Genomic DNA, 16,232 nt, shown 5'->3' with positions numbered 1-16,232 from the left:
CCTCCCACCCACCAGCAGCCCTGCCAATCCGCTGTTTCGTGGTGTGCAGGAGGCTCTGGGGGCGGGTGGAGAAGCAAGGGCATGGCAGGCTCAGGGGAGAGGTCAGGAAGGGGTGCGGGGGCAGGGTCTGTGGCAGAGCCAGGGGTTGAGCAGTGAGCACCCCCCGGCACATTGGAAAGTTGGCGCCTGTAGCTCCAGCCACAGAGTCGGTGCCTACACAAGGAGCCACATATTAACTTCTAAAGAGCCGCATGTGGCTCTGGAGCCACAGGTTGGCCACCCCTGAGGTAATGCAAAAACACAGATGCCCACACAAATTAGGAAATGATCCTAAACCATCTGAATGAAAGTCATGCATCAGTTTCCTGTTCACTTCTGAGTTCAATTCAAGGTGTTGGTGATGATCTAATAAAGCCCTGTATCATATGAAAGACATCTGACTGCTACCCCCTCAACCTCTTTTTGCACCAGTTAAAAGTTAGCCTGCAAGTGTTTGCTTTCAGAACTTTAAAATATAAACACTCCATGGATTGCAGTTTGGCTTTTTAAATTGAGGACACTTTCCTTTGGTTTGGCTGCCACAGCATCAAGTGCTATAGAAATCAATAAAATAATTTTTCCTGTCCTTCCAATTTCCTCCACACCCTACAAGTGCGGTGCTCTAGTTCTTCCATGCAATGAGACAACCATGGTTTGCTTCGAAATGGTTTGTCCTTCAGGCACAATGTAAACATGATATCAGGAAATGTACTCCACGGCCTGTGTAGATTCCTTCTGGATTAGTGTTATGCCTTCCTGTGTTTGAATTACAAAAACAATAAAGCTGAATTTTCTTTTCTTTTCTGAGTGTTGTGCTTGACTGTGACCTCCTTATGCAGGTAAGTAAAACTCACCTTCACTTCCACAGGAGTATTGCCTGAAAAGGGAGTTCAAGATGTGGCCTTTTCTGGGGGACACCTCTTCATATATATATGTCCCACTGAGATATTTTCCTTTATCTTCTATCTGCCCAATAATATAGTTTAGGCTGACAAAACTGAGTTCTGTTTACATTATAATCTCCGAGTATTTGAAGATGCTTGTCAGCATGAGATTTGTGTACTCAGATATTTTAGAGAAAGGTTTGGTATAAAATCTAGATAGGCAGGTCAGCTGCTAACATTTCTTATTCTGCTTCCACTTATTAGCCTAAGAATGGATTATTATGCAGTCCCTTTTTCTATTCTCTTTATAGTCATTTCAAGAAAGAGGTTTTTAATTCCTTGTACATTTTTGAAAATCAGCAGTCTGATATTTTCACTGTTCCTACAATCTAATTTGATTGAGTGGACATTAATATTCTCCATTATAAAGCCATGGCAACTAGTGAGAAAAATGAAACGACTAGGGCTAGCTAATCCACACATATAATACTGAGACTGTTAAAAGTAGCACTTCAGACTCTGATTTACATACTGTGTACAGGCTAATCAAATTCTGATAATCCATCCTCAGGATAAAGATTACAAATCATTTTCATTACAGTCTTATGGGCCTTACTCATCAATTACTCCTGTCTTGTGTAAGCTCTGGTTCAGCCATACAATACTGCTTTCTCTTGTAACTTAAAACAAGCCAATATCACTAATATAGGCTGTTTAAATGTACAATAAGAGAAGATAGTAAGTACATCAGCAGAGAATGCTGACTGAAAATGGGGTAGAGGAAGTACAAAAATAAAAGACAACTGACGTGAAAGTGTCAAGACAGCCAATATGTGAAGGAGAAATTCCCATGAGCATGAATTTAAGTATCATTTACTTAAGTGCCCTTCATATAAATTTACATGGGCTGTCCAGATTCTGGGTTTTAAGGGAAGAAGTCTTGTGCTTAAACACCAGCCAGGACTCAGGAGACCCATGTTGAGTTCTCAGGTACATCACAGACTACCGTAGCAAGTCACTTAGATACACAAAAGGACTTAGCCACCTAAACTGGGAGTTAGGTGTCTAAGTCCAAAATTTAGGCACCACTGAGCTCCTTAAAATCCTGGCTATGCTGCTGCCTAATTAAGTTTCTGCTGTCAAAGTCCCCTAGGTTTCTACCTCAGGGCATGTGTTCTGCTACCTCAGTTTAGGAACCTGGGCCCCTATCGCACACTCAAACCCAGCAGGATCCTCACACTGGTGGGCCAAATCTGGTAGGTGTTCTCAGAGCAAGTAGCAGCAACTATCACCCCTTACATCCTTTAGTCTAGTAGATAAGGAACTCGGCTGAGATGTGAGAGACCTCCATTCTGCCTGATGAGAAGGAATTCTAGCAGGGGTCTTCCATCTTTCCTGTGTGTGCCCTAACCACTGGTCTATGGGATATTCTGATGTGGGCCTCTCTCAATATCTCCAGTTGAAGCTGTTCCACTCTGGGTACATAACTAAATATCCACGATGTCAAAGAGTAAGTAAGAATGATTCTATAATTCAGTAGTTAAGGGAACTCACCTCGGAGGTGGAAAAACCCCTGTTTAAATCCCTTCTCATCGAGTAGAGGGGGAAACCGAACTGGAGTGTCCCGCCTGCCAGCTGCTGGGCTACAAGTTATAAGAGAGGCTCCCTTCCCCTCCCTCCTTAGCCATTTTGTGTGGAGTTAGGCAGGCACCACCGCCATTCTTGCAAAAAGACAGTTTAGGTCCCAGACTCCAGGAGAGGGCTCATGGCTGCAGATCCTAAGGAAACATAAAATACTGACCTCCAGCCTGGATAAAATATATGTCTCCGCAGCAGCTGGGAGGTGTAATTCCCAGCTCCGTAGATGTACATGCATGTTAGTAGTGTGGCTGCAGCTGATCTGGCTAGCTACCTGAATACAATCCCACCCAACCTCAGGCAGAGATCCCGAACTGCCACCTGTGCTGCTTGCAGCAGCCACCCTGATATTTTTAGGCACTAGCTCAAGCAGACCTAGTGCATGTGTTTACTAAAGTGGGGAATTACGCCTCCCAGCTGTTGTCTAGATGTAACCTTAGGCATCTAACTCCCTGAGAGGGGCCAGACTTAGGCAAAACCCTTCTCTTCACCATCTGCTATTGGCTAGCTTAGGTGGCTCCCTGCCTAGTATGCTGGCTTGTGTGGATCCCATTCTTAGATACCTATTTTTTCCCATGCATCGTATAGGCTAACTCACGCTCTGTGGATTCCACTTGGTGGCTAGGCCCCTAAAAGTGAAGCACTGCGATGCTTTGTGGATTTGGGTCTATCTCTCTCTATAGATCAGTCCTCCATCTGCAAGATGGAGATAATAATCCTTTTTCCTGTCTGTCATCAACTCTTTGGGACAGAGACTTTTTCTTACTCTATGTTTGCATATTACCCAGTACAATGGGGCTCCAATTCTGAGTACGGGCCTGATGGTGATAGTGAACTATAAATGATTAACAAAATAGGCCTCCGTATCCACTTGCATCTTGTTTAGTCACTGACATGAGTGCAGAGTGCCTACAAGCGCTGCCAAACCACAACCGTAACGTTTTATACTCACTTTGCACAGGTGATGCAAAGATTAAAGGTTAATGCTTTAAATCACTGTTTCACCTATCCCTTCCCTCTTTCTAGTTATTTTGATTATTATTTATAAATGTGTTCCATAGATTCCAAGGCCAGAAGGAACCATTGTGATCATTTAGTCTGACCTCCTTACAACACAGGCCATAGAACGTCCCTAAAATAAAATGTGATTTGCATTCATTTTAATTAAAATATTCCAGCATCCAATTTGCCTCAAAAATGTGTGTAGCAAACTCTAATCTATGTAGAATATTTTATATACTGTATACCCAAAGCACCTCAACCATAGCCTTGTTATAACAACAGACTTTCTCAAAAATTCTCTCATGACCATGACATCAACATAAACCATAATTCCCCATTTATATACAGCATAGTACATTTAAAAAACTAGTAGTGACGAAGGTTTGTTGGCTCCCAAATCAAAACCTCAGATGTAATTTTATATAAACCTATGGCCTGGTCTACACTACGTGTTTAAATCGATTTTAGCAGCGCTAAACCTATTTAACGCTGCACCCGTCCACACTACGAGGCCCTTTATATTGATATAAAGGGCTCTTTACATCGGTTTCTGTACTCCTCCCCGACGAGAGGAGTAGCGGTAAAATCAATATTACCATATCGGATTAGGGTTAGTGTGGCCACAAATCGACAGTATTGGCCTCCGGGCGGTATCCCACAGTGCACCACTGTGACAGCTCTGGACAGCAATCTGAACTCGGATGCACTGGCCAGGTATACAGGAAAAGCCCTGCGAACTTTTGAATTTCATTTCCTGTTTGGCCAGTGTGGAGCTGTGATCAGCACAGGTGACCACACAGAGCTCATCAGCACAGGTAGCAATGCAGTCTCCTGAGAATCGAAAAGGAGCTCCAGCATGGACCGCATGGGAGGTACTGGATCTGATCGCTATATGGGGAGAGGATTCAGTGCTAACAGAACTCCGTTCCAAAAGACGAAATGAAAAAAGATTTGAAAAAATTTCCAAGGCTATGATGGAAAAAGGCCACACCAGGGACTCAGTGCAGTGCAGAGTGAAAGTTAAGGAGCTCAGACAAGCCTACCAGAAAACTAAAGCAGCAAACGGAAGGTCCGGGTCAGGGCCGAAAACATGCCTCTTCTACGCTGAGCTGCATGCAATTTTAGGGGACTGCGCCACCACTACCCCACCCCTGTCTGTGGATTCCAGGTGGGGGTTGTAATCTCAACCATGGCTGAGGATTCTGCGGAGGGGGAAGATGAGGAGGAGGAGGAGGAAGAGGAGGAGGAGGAAGAGGAGGACGACCTTGCAGTGAGCACACAGCACTCCATTAGCCCCAACAGCCAGGAGCTTTTTGTGACCCAGACGGAATTACCCTCCCAGCCTTCCCAAGCCACTAGCCCAGACAGTGAAGCCATGGAAGCGACCTCTGGTGAGTGTACCTTTGTAAATATAAAACATAGTTTAAAAGCAAGCGTGTTTTAATGATTGATTTGCCATGAGGGCTTGGGATGCATTCATGGCCAGTAAAGTTACTGGAAAAGTTTGTTAACATGTCTGGACATGGAGCGGAAATCCTCCAGGGACATCTTCATGAAGCGCTCCTGGAGGTACTCCAAAAGCCTTTGCAGAAGGTTTCTGGGCAAGGAAGCCTTGTTCCGTCCACCATGGTAGGACACTTTACCACACCATGCATGTAGCAAGTAATCGGGTATCATTGCATGGCAAAGCACATCTGCATATGGTCCCGGTGATTGCTGGCATTCAAGAAACATCCGTTCTTTATCTCGCTCTGTTATCCTCAGCAGAGTGATATCGTTCATGGTAACCTGGTTGAAATTCAGGAATTTAATTAAGGGGACAGAGATGGCCATTTTCCTACTGGGCTGTTGCTTAAAAGAAATCCTTCCTTGCACGTAGCCAAGCAGGGGGAGGGGAGGAAGGGATAGCGCTGAGCTTTTTTGCGTTTGGCTAGCAGGAATCTTCCCAGCTACCAGCCACGCGGTGGGGGGAGGTAAGGGGGGTGATTAGCAGTGATCTTCCATGATACCAGCCATGCGGTGGGGGGAGGGGTAAAGCAATCATCCTAGAGAATTGGATGTGGGGGTTGGCTTCTGCTGCTGCATGTTAACAGGAAAGAAGCATCAGAGGGCACTGTGTATATGAAGGCTGGAGAAGCCGAAAGACAATGGCTTACCATGGCCGCATGCAAGCTGAATTCTGCTGCCCGGACCTGCGTCTGTGAGATCTGTAACACTAGAGCCGCAGGCACTCAATATTAAGATGCAAAATGCGACCTTGTAGTGAAATCACATGTGCTATGTAAGGTGAATAGTGTTGTTCACTGTGAAAGAGTATAACCATTGTTCTGTAAAATGTATCTTTTTAAATACTTCTCTCTCTTTTTTCCCTCTCTCATGCAGCTGCACATTTTTCAAGCCTCCCTACTCCATCCCGAAGGCTCTCTCAGATAAGGTGGAGGAAAAAGAAGACACGAGACGAAATGTTCTCGGAAATCATGGAAGTAACCCGCAATGAAAGAGCTCATCTGAATGAGTGGAAGGATGTGGTAGCGAAGTACAGGAAAGATGCCAGTGAACGTGAGGACAGGAGGGACCAACGTAAGGAAAGGAGGGACGAACGTGAGGCTAGGAGAGACGCTCGAGATGAGAGGTGGTGGCAGGAAGATCAGAGGTGTAGGCAGGAAGATATGCGGTGGCGGGATGCAACGCTGGAGCTGCTGCGTGATCAAACTGATATCCTCCGACGTCTGGTGGATTTTCAGGAAGAGCAGTGGGGTCACAGAGTGCCCCTGCAGCCCCTTTGTAACCACCCTCACCACTCACCATGTTCCATATCTTCCTCACCCAGACGTGTTAAGAACGCATGGGGGAAGGCTTCATGTACCCGCCCACTCTACCCCCGTGGACAGTCCAACTAAAAGGCTGTCATTACATTGAAATGTTTTTAATGGCCTTTTCCTTCCCTCCTATCCTCCTCCCAAACCGCACCCGGGATACCTTGTCAGTTCTCTGCCTCTTTTTATAATTACTTTTTAATAATGAATACATGATTTTTAAATGATAGAGACTTTATTTCCTTAAGCAAGCTGTAATCGAAGGGGGAGGGTGGGTTGCTTACAGGGAATGATTTTAATAATGAATACATGATTTTTAAACGATAGTGACATTATTTCCTTAAGCAAGCTGTAATTGAAGGGGGAGGGTGGGTTGCTTACAGGGAAGGAGTCAATAAAGGGGGGTGGGATTCATAAAGGGGAAACAAACACAGCAGTCACACCGTATCCTGGCCAGTGATGAAACTCGTTTTCAAAGCTTCTCTGATGCGCACCGCTTCCTGGTGTGCTCTTCTAATCGCCCTGGTGTCTGGCTGTGCGTAATCAGTGGCCAGGTGATTTGCCTCAGCCTCCCACCCCGCCATAAAGGTCTCCTCCTTACTCTAACAGAGATTGTGGAGCCCACAGCAAGCAGCAATAACAAAGGGGACATTGGTTTGGCTGAGGTCTGAGCGAGTCAGTAATGTGCGCCAGCGCGCCTTTAAACAGCCAAATGCACATTCTACCACCATCCTGCACTTGCTCAGCCTGTAGTTGAACAGCTCCTGACCACTGTCCCGGCTGCCTGTGTATGGCTTCATGAGCCATGGCATCAAGGGGTAGGCTGGGTCACCCAGGATAACGACAGGCATTTCAACATCCCCAACTGTTATTTTCTGGTCTGGGAAGTAATTCCCTTGCTGCAGCAGTTTAAACAGAGCAGTGCTTCTGAAGATGCGAGCGTCACGAACCCTTCCTGGCCATCCCACATTGATGTTGGTGAAAAATCCTTTGTGATCCACCAGTGCTTGCAGCACCATTGAAAAGTACCCCTTGCGGTTTATATACTGGGTGCCCTGGTGCTCCGGTGCCAAGATAGGGATATGGGTTCCATCTATCGCCCCCTCACAGTTAGGGAATCCCATTGCAGCAAAGCCGTCCACTATGCCCTGCACGTTTCCCAGAGTCACAACCTTTCGTAGCAGCAGCTTAATGATTGCTTTGGCTACTTGCATCACAGCAGCCCCCACAGTAGATTTTCCCACTCCAAATTGATTCCCGACTGACCGATAGCTGTCTGGCGTTGCAAGTTTCCAGAGGGTTATTGCCACTCGCTTCTCCACTGTGAGGGCTGCTCTCATCTTGATATTATGGCATTTCAGGGCAGGGGAAAGCTAGGGACAAAATTCCATGAAAGTGCCCTTACGCATGCGAAAGTTTTGCAGCCACTAGGAATTGTCCCACACCTGCAAAACTATGCGGTCCCACCAGTCTGTGCTTGTTCCCCAGGCCCAAAACCGGTATTCAATGGCTAGAACCTGCCCCATTACCAGCAGGATCTCCAAAGCGCAGGGGCCCGCGGTTTGAGATAATTCTGTGTCCATGTCCTCATCACTCTTGTTGCCCCGCTGCTGTAGCCACTGCCTCCTCCTCGCCTGGCTTTGCAGGTCCTGGTTCAGCATAGACTGCACGAGAATGCGTGAGGTGTTTACAACATCCACTATTGCGGTATTGATCTGAGCAGGGTCCATGCTTGCTGTGCTATGGTGATGGCACAGTTCACCCAGGAAAAAAGGCGCGAAATGGTTGTCTGCTGCTTTCATAAAGGGAGGGGTGAGGCTGTGCCCAGAACCACCTGCGACAATGATTTTTACCCCATCAGGCATTGGGCTTTCAACCCAGAATTCCAAGGGGTGGGGGAGACTGTGGGAACTATGGGATAGCTACGGGATAGCTACCTGCAGTGCAACGCTCCAGAAATCGATGCTAGCCTTGGACCATGGATGCACACCATCGAATTAATGTGCTTAGTGTGGCCGCGTGCACTCGACTTTATACAATCTGTTTTATAAAACCGATTTATGTAAAATCGGAATAATCCTGTAGTGTAGACGTATCCTATGACTGAAGAACGAACATCAAAATCTAAATCTCCATTCAATGTTTTGTTCATGTTTAAAGTGATGTGTTTACATTACCTAGGCACTGTTCAATAATTCAAGTTTTTGTTAACCTTGCTTGAAAGTGGTTTAGTGTTTGATGTAGAAATACCGTTTGCTGCATTAAAACTCAGCATGTTATGAGCACACAAGTGGCAAGCCATGTTTTAATATTAATATTAATAGTATAGTTTATGTTAATATTATGATTTCCCATCAGATTTTAGCACAAGTGTGTGAGCTCTTCTAATAATTCAAGTCCCTTTGGGTTCCTAGGCTGGGTTATCGCATAATTGAAAAAATGCAGATGAGCCTAGCAGCAAATGGCAAGGATATGTATCGTCATTTTCATATTTTTTTAAGATAGACTGTCACATTAAGTACTGAACAAGGGCTCAAGTTATATCCCAATGGCTAACCTCAGTATTCAGCTCCTCTACCTCCCTGTAAATGCAAACAGTCCAAAAACATTTGAGCACCAGAGTGAAGAATATGTAATTTGTCAACATAAAAGGATCTTATTCACAAATCTTTTCAGATTAAGTTCATGATTTGGTGTGAAATGACTGCTGATAGGAACACCATAGATTTGACAGCAGAAAAGTATTTATAAAGGAGACAAGTCTGTTTCTCCAGTACTGAGTGCTGTCACCAGAGGAGGAGCGCTGCCTTCTCGATCCTCTGGCATCTCCATCAGAGGCATCCTGAGAAATCTCTGGGGGTCTTGACTGCTTTAGGCTGGCCGGAGACCAGTCAAGAGATTCGTCTCCCTACCCACATCTATCATCAGGGTTTAAGATCATCCAAAATAAAAACCAACAAGGAATTGTAGGTGCAAAACGCAGGTATTTTTATTACACCAACAACAGTTAAACAAGGTAAGTAAATGGGGTATTGTGATGGGTTCGATCACAGAAACCCACTTGGGATTGTCACCTGATGTGCTGAGACTACCTCTGAGCCCATTTTCTCTGTCAGTTTGGGCCTCCAGAACCCTGCCTTATTGAGCCTGACATGCCAGTCTGCTCCAACACAGACCCAGGGTCTGAACCACACGCCCCAACGCTGCAGACTTAACTGAAAACCTCTTAGCATATTACTTTATCTCCAGCACCCATGATGCCTAGCTCTCAATAGGAACTGGGTGTCTGAGTGCTAGAGTCAGGAGCACTTGCTAAACCATTTTCAGTTAAGTTTGCAGCTTTGGGGCACCTGGTTCAGACCCTGGGTCTGTGTTGGAGCAGACTGCCATGGGAGTCCTGAAATCCTGATCTCAAAACGCCAGTGGATACTGCTTGCAGCCAGACTTCTATCTGGATGCATGCCAGTGCCCACAAGGTGTTTCCCTGGAAACCCTCTATACTGCTAATGATTCTTTTGATATCCTTATTCTGGGCACTACACTAGGCCTTGATTACATCAGGCAGATCGTATCTTAGGTCTCCAATTTTGTCTAGAGCTGCTGACAGTGGCTGGTTAAGGGTTGTCACCTCTTGACACAGATTATTGACCTGTAAGGCCTGAGATCCAGTACCCAGGGAGTTTACCAAACCTAGTGCTTGCTCCTACACTACCCATGATGTTGGCAGCCAGATCTCTTTTCCCATGACCCCGATACCTTGGTTCAGCACCCTGAATCCAAGCTTCTCAATGCTGGACAACAGATTTTACAAAGGGTAAGCATTTGGGCTCTATGCTGCTTACTAGGGTTTTCATGTTGACACTAACCCTCTTCACTGAGTACCTAGGGTCTGAGATTAGTAGTCGCCTTAAATTCTCATTGACCACAACACAACAGGGTCCACATGGCTAATTAGGGGCTTAGGGATGACAAACCTTTATTGTTTGTATAGTACCATATGGACCTACCAAATACCACATTCTAGCTTCGTTGGTGTTGGTGATAATGTTAATGATCCCATAACATTTCTAAATAAACTTATTTTGGCTTTGAGCCAAGCAAAATCCATTCACATAGTTAGAACTATTACAGAAACAAGGTAAACTACCTGTACAATTAACATAATCTGAAATGGAACGAACCGGGGTATGTAGCCTGAATTGTAATTTAGGATGAGAGAACTGTGAACTCAGGGAAATTTTAATAGTGGGAGACTCCTTCTGGATGCTGGGACTTAAATTGGAGGAAAAACAAATACATTTAGAAGGGCTATTGGTGAGCAAACCACTGGAGCACCTTATCTGTGGGTTGGTGACTTCCCACATGTCTGCATTTGGGACTTGATTTACTTGGCCTAATAGACCAGCATTTCTGACAGTAGTTAGATAGGAGCCTGACCCCTGGCCCACTCTTTAATCTCAGTAACCCTCCTTCTCCAGGACCCACAATAAAACACATTTAGGTCCCGATAGATAATTGAAAAGGGTTATTGGGGTTAATCCATCCGAAGGGCCTTGACCATGGAAAATCTTGATAAACTTTTGGCTCACAGTTTCTGGGGTAAATACAGCAGTTCCATAATAACAATAGAAATGATCCCCCAGTTTCACAAAGAAAACTCCATTTACGCTATGTACAATGGTCAGACATAATATTAGCCGATGAAGGAGGGGACAGAAATGGGACTCCTATGGCAGAAACAGAAGACGTGTTAGGACTTGTTCCCAGTTCCAGTGCTCTTTTAAGCCTTCATTTGGCTGGAATGAAACCATTTGGTTTTCTTCTCATGCTTACCAGTGATTTCAATCTGATAAATGCATGGGCTGGCCTTGCTGATGATAGTGGTTGCTCCCACCCACATCAGGCTCAGAGTGTGGCCATATCATGAGTAAAGTTTAAAGATTACCCTGTCCCTGACCTCCTACCTTGTCACCTTCACTTGCTCCAGCTGTCTATCCATCCCTCGTGCATTTGATTTTAATTGCACTGCTACCTGGTGCTGGATAGTACTTATGTCAGTCAGGAACTTTGATATATACTTATCTATTGTCAGTCTGGGTTGGTATTCATCAGGGGGTTGCCCTCCCACCCACCAGAGTTCCAGAAGTCTCATAGGCCTGCCTAGCATAGCTTCGTGTGGCATGAAACCATGAGATTCCATGATGGATTGTATTGCCATCAAGACCACTGGAAGTTTTAAATCCCAGTCCTTACTGTGATGACTGATGACCTTCCTCAAAGTGGTTTTCAGGGTGCGGTTCGTCCTTTTGACAATACATGAGCTCTGAGGATGGCCTGACACAAGGAATCTCTGCCTGATTCTAAGGGCTTGGCAAAGGAATTTGGTCATTTCACCCACGAAGTACAGTCCCTGATCCGAGTCTATTGATGCAGGGAGGCCAAATCGTGTGAAGGTCTCATTGAGGAGGACCTTGGCAGTAGTGGCAGCAGTGCAATTGCTGTTGGGGCATGCCTCGACCCATTTCGTGAATACATCCACGACTACCAGACAGTATTTGTGCCCATGGCCAGTACAGGGTAGAGGTCTGATATAGTCAACCTGTATCCTGCACCGTGGACCTTCAGCCAGGTGGTGTTGCATAAGACCTTTAATGAAATGGCTGTCTGAGTTGTTCTCAGTGCAGCTCAGGAATGACTGGATATACAGGGTCATGTCCTTATTCAGGTCAGGACTCCAGGCCACACAGATGAAACAGTCTGCAGTCTTGTTGGTGCCAAACTGACCCTAGTTGTGCGCTAGAGTCACCATCTCCTTACAGACACATGATGATAGTACTAAGACTGGCAAAACCTCCTATGAGTTCTTCTTTCGGGCCAAGATCAGATCATGCTTTTCCTTGAATATAGAGAAACCTCAATAGTCTTCCCTTTTCAGGAGATCCTGCACATCAGAGTCTTTTTTCCTGTAATGTTTTTATCTCCACCTGCTGGTTTAGATCAATGTCCTGATGCTGAACATGCATTATTGGCTCAGGAGTCAAGGGCCACAAGTGCTCATCCCCTAAGAGAGGTGCTTCCTTGGCAAGGCAGTCGGCTGGGTGATTTAGTTGGGATACTTCTGGTGAGTCTCTGCAGTGAGTATTTACCTTGCACAGGACCGTGGCTCCTTCTCAACTAAAAGCCAAGTCCAACGCATGACGAAGATATGCAGTGTACTTGATCAGTTTCCCATCTCCTAACTTCACATCACACTGCATCCAGACAGGCATCCAGCAGGTCAGAGCCCGAACTACCCACTCCAAATCCGAGTAGATGCAGATGTTGGCTTTTCTGTTTTCCTTGTATAGGACTGACACTACAGCTACCATCTCTGCCACTTGCGCTGAGTGGGGCCTCATAGTGCCTTGCAGCTGCTTCCCTACAGGGATGCACCATGTTTCAGGGGCCTTCAGGTCCACAACCCTGTGGGAAGCAGCTACCACTCCATACTGGTCTTGGTCTGTGAATTGGACCAGCTGGCTGTTAGGAAGGTCCATGATTACATGAAGCTTCTTGAGTAGATCGATGCCTAAGGTGCCTTGGCCACCCAAACACTGGATTCCAAAGGCAATCTTGGCCAACATGTCCTGTATGGTGCAAGTAACAGGAACAATGAAGAATATGATGTTATTGCCCCACTGTATCCCTTCAGCACCTTTTTGTCTTTTATGGGGATTTTCTTCACAGTTGAATTTTCCTCCTAACAGAAAAGGAAGACTGAGGTGCAAGTATCAACCAGCAGTCGCTGGCTAAGTTGTCCAAATTCCCGCCCAATGCTGCCCAATGTTGTGGGCCTACCCCAAGCATCCAGTTGTATAGGCACCTTCTCCTCAGGCTGCGAGGAAATCTGGCCCCATCATAGTAGATTAGTTGATGACGGTGTGGATGCTGCAAACTGCTTCTTCTTGTTTTTCTTGCATTGAGCCAGATGTTGCAGCAGCTTTTCTGTCAACAACCTGTCTATGTCCTCCTTCCTATCGAACTGGAGCAGCTGTTTCCACACGAGGTTCCAGAATGATCGGGCTTCTTCCTTGGCTTGGTGGGTCACAGGCTCTTGGGGCTGCTGAGGGGGCTGTCACGAAGTGTGTTCCGGTTGCTATGCTGTCTCCTAGTAAACTCTTTCTTCCATGTTTCGGTTACCACCGAAACCTTCTTCTTAGAGCCAGCTGGGAAAGCCTGTCATTGGAATTCATAAGCGACTCTCAGTCGGGATTCTAGGTCCGCTTAAGAGGCGTTTTGTGGGTCTACAGCTCCCAGGGAGGTCTGTAAAGTGGGACTCAGTCCCTGGAGAGCTGTCTCCACAAACTCGGGCGTGTCACAAGTGAGGGCTTCCGCTAGCCAAAATAGGAGCTTCTTCTTACTCAGATAACACTCTGGCCGCTCTCCTGCCCATTGCCTCTTGGAATAATATCTCCCGATCAGGTTGTGATGAGGGAAGTAGAATCTCATGACACCCTTATAAAGCTGCAGGTTGGTATCTGCATCTCCCACCTGCAGTTGACTTGGCAGGGCGCCTAAGTCCTCTCCTGTCATGCACTCTCTGATTAGGGGTGCAGCATCCTTATTTAGAATACCTGGTATGGGGCACAGCCTAGCAAGCCAGTCCAGTGTTGTGTCCCTTGTAAGGGGATCCAGTGCCTTCCCCATCATGTGGACTGCTCTGGGGTGTAAGCCTTTAGCTTCTGCCTGGTCTAGAGGGGCCTTGCTGACCTTGGCCCATAACTAACTGCGGTCGTAGTGATCGGGGCCATGGGCAGCTTAGACCCCTCCTCTCAGGCTTCCTGCAGTGGAGCTGAAGGTGTCTCAGAGCTCTCAGTAGCCCTCAGGGAGGCACAGCAGAACTCCTCCTCTGAAAGCACTGGGCTGCTGCTGCAGCTTGCGGTAGCTTTACTCCCACACAAGGGAGCCTTGCTTACTGCCCATAACATTCCCTTTGTCCTTCTTAACTTTTCCTTCAGCTTTTCCACAGTCTGAAAGGAACTGCTATGCTCAGCCTGGTGGTGTTGGCTAGAGCACAGCTCCTTTAGCAGCTCGCAGATAGCTGCCTGCGAGTCACTCTCCTGGTTATTAACAGAGAACGATTTCTTCTAACTCTTAGCCAGAGGCTCACTGAGGTCCTGGACCTTCAGCTCTCACCTTCTGACCTGTGACACATATGTGCTGTTTTGGGCCACTAAGCCCTCAAAAGTGAATGCAAGCTTCTCTATTCCCAAGTCCTAGGACTGTAACTGGGACTCAAAGTCTCTGATTCGGGTGGCCTGTTTGTAACTGACCTCATATTGAAAGTAAGAATAGTTCAAACTATTTGCTTCTTAGCTGGTCAAGTTGCCACTACTACTGCTGAGCAGCAGCAAAAATCCACACCGGGCTTCTTGCCTCAGTATGTTGGTGATCAGGTCTTCTAATCTGGGCAGCATGGGATATGGCGGGAGCACAAGGTGGGGCCTCGGGCCTACAAGGCGGAGCTATCTTCCACTCGCCTTGTCGCCTCTTCGATAGCTGCCAGTTTGCAGGGCCAGGCCTAACAGAGATACTCTGCTATGGTGGCCTTGGCCTGCTGCCCACCTCTCTGACCTTATTGCAGTTGGTGGCTGTCTCCTGGCAATGGCTGGGAGTCATCAGCCATGGCAAGCCAACCCTCAGCCACGGCCTAGGGCTCTTCAAATGGTACTAAAAGCTACTTGGTGTTGGCCAACCACAAAATGTTAATCAGGGCACAAACCCCGCAACCAAACCTCCAGCTTCCAGCTGGTGCTTCCTGATTGAGGAAGCAATGAACACATTGACTCTGTGGGGCACGAGCACCCTGTGGTAGCCAGCACTAAGCTGCCCTCTTGCAGGACGCAGCAGCACACCAGCTGCTGGCCTCTCGGCCTACCCATCGACTCCTGTCCCTAGTGCGCTCAGGCATGGAAAGCCAACCATGCAACCAGTAGATTTCAGTCACAGGTGACAGGTAGGTGGTAAACACAGGTGCACCTCAGGTAACAGGTTGGTGGTAAACTCTACTTGATGCTGGTGATTTTTCTTTCTCATCCTCTGCATTGTCATGGGTGTAAGTAAGATTCAGATGAGAGGGTGACAGCTAGCAGCTCACCTTTGTGTACAAGCATGTTAAACCCTCCCACAACCCTAAGGCACTGTGCTCTGGCCTACATACCTGAGAAGAACACACTGCTGTGGTAGCAGCACCTCCAGCACTCTGCCACTCAAATGGGCAGCCCTGTCCTCCTGAAGTGCTAACCCATATGCCCTGCTTTTCCTGGGCAGATTACACATCACATGTTTACTTGGTTTCTCACCTTTTAGTAGAAAGGGCATGAAACTATACCTGAGGAGGGGGAAGAAGGACAGCCAAGGTGGCTTTCTAGTTGTTCTTGTCAGAAATTCAAGATGGTGCGTGGGTATTAATGACAAACAGAAATTTTCCCCCTACCAGGGCATGTGACCCCTGCATCCTCCCCCCCATCCCCCCACACACGTCACCTCTGGTTGTATATGTGAAGATCCTAGCAGGGAGTTTCCCAATTGTATTGTTGCTCCACCTGAAGTATCTGAAATTCTGGTCTGCCATATGGAAGATTTGGAGCAACACTGATTTAATTGCATGTCAGTTGAAGTGCACAGCTTTCCAAGTAAGAGGCTCTGCTCGGAGACTCAGAATAAATATAGCTGGCCTCAAATCTAGCTTTCAGACAGGGAAGGGGGTCTCAAAGGATTTTAGAAAGATACAAGATGTAACAGCTGCCAGGACTGAAGAGATGGGTGGCTGAAGGCAGGGGAGATGGCAGGTAGAGGGATGGCTAGAATGCCG

The sequence above is a fragment of the Gopherus evgoodei genome, chromosome 1 (assembly GCF_007399415.2).
Source record: "Gopherus evgoodei ecotype Sinaloan lineage chromosome 1, rGopEvg1_v1.p, whole genome shotgun sequence".
Taxonomy (NCBI): Eukaryota; Metazoa; Chordata; order Testudines; family Testudinidae; genus Gopherus; species Gopherus evgoodei.
The sequence above is the reverse complement of the archived record's forward strand: the minus strand, read 5'-3'. Positions refer to the sequence as shown.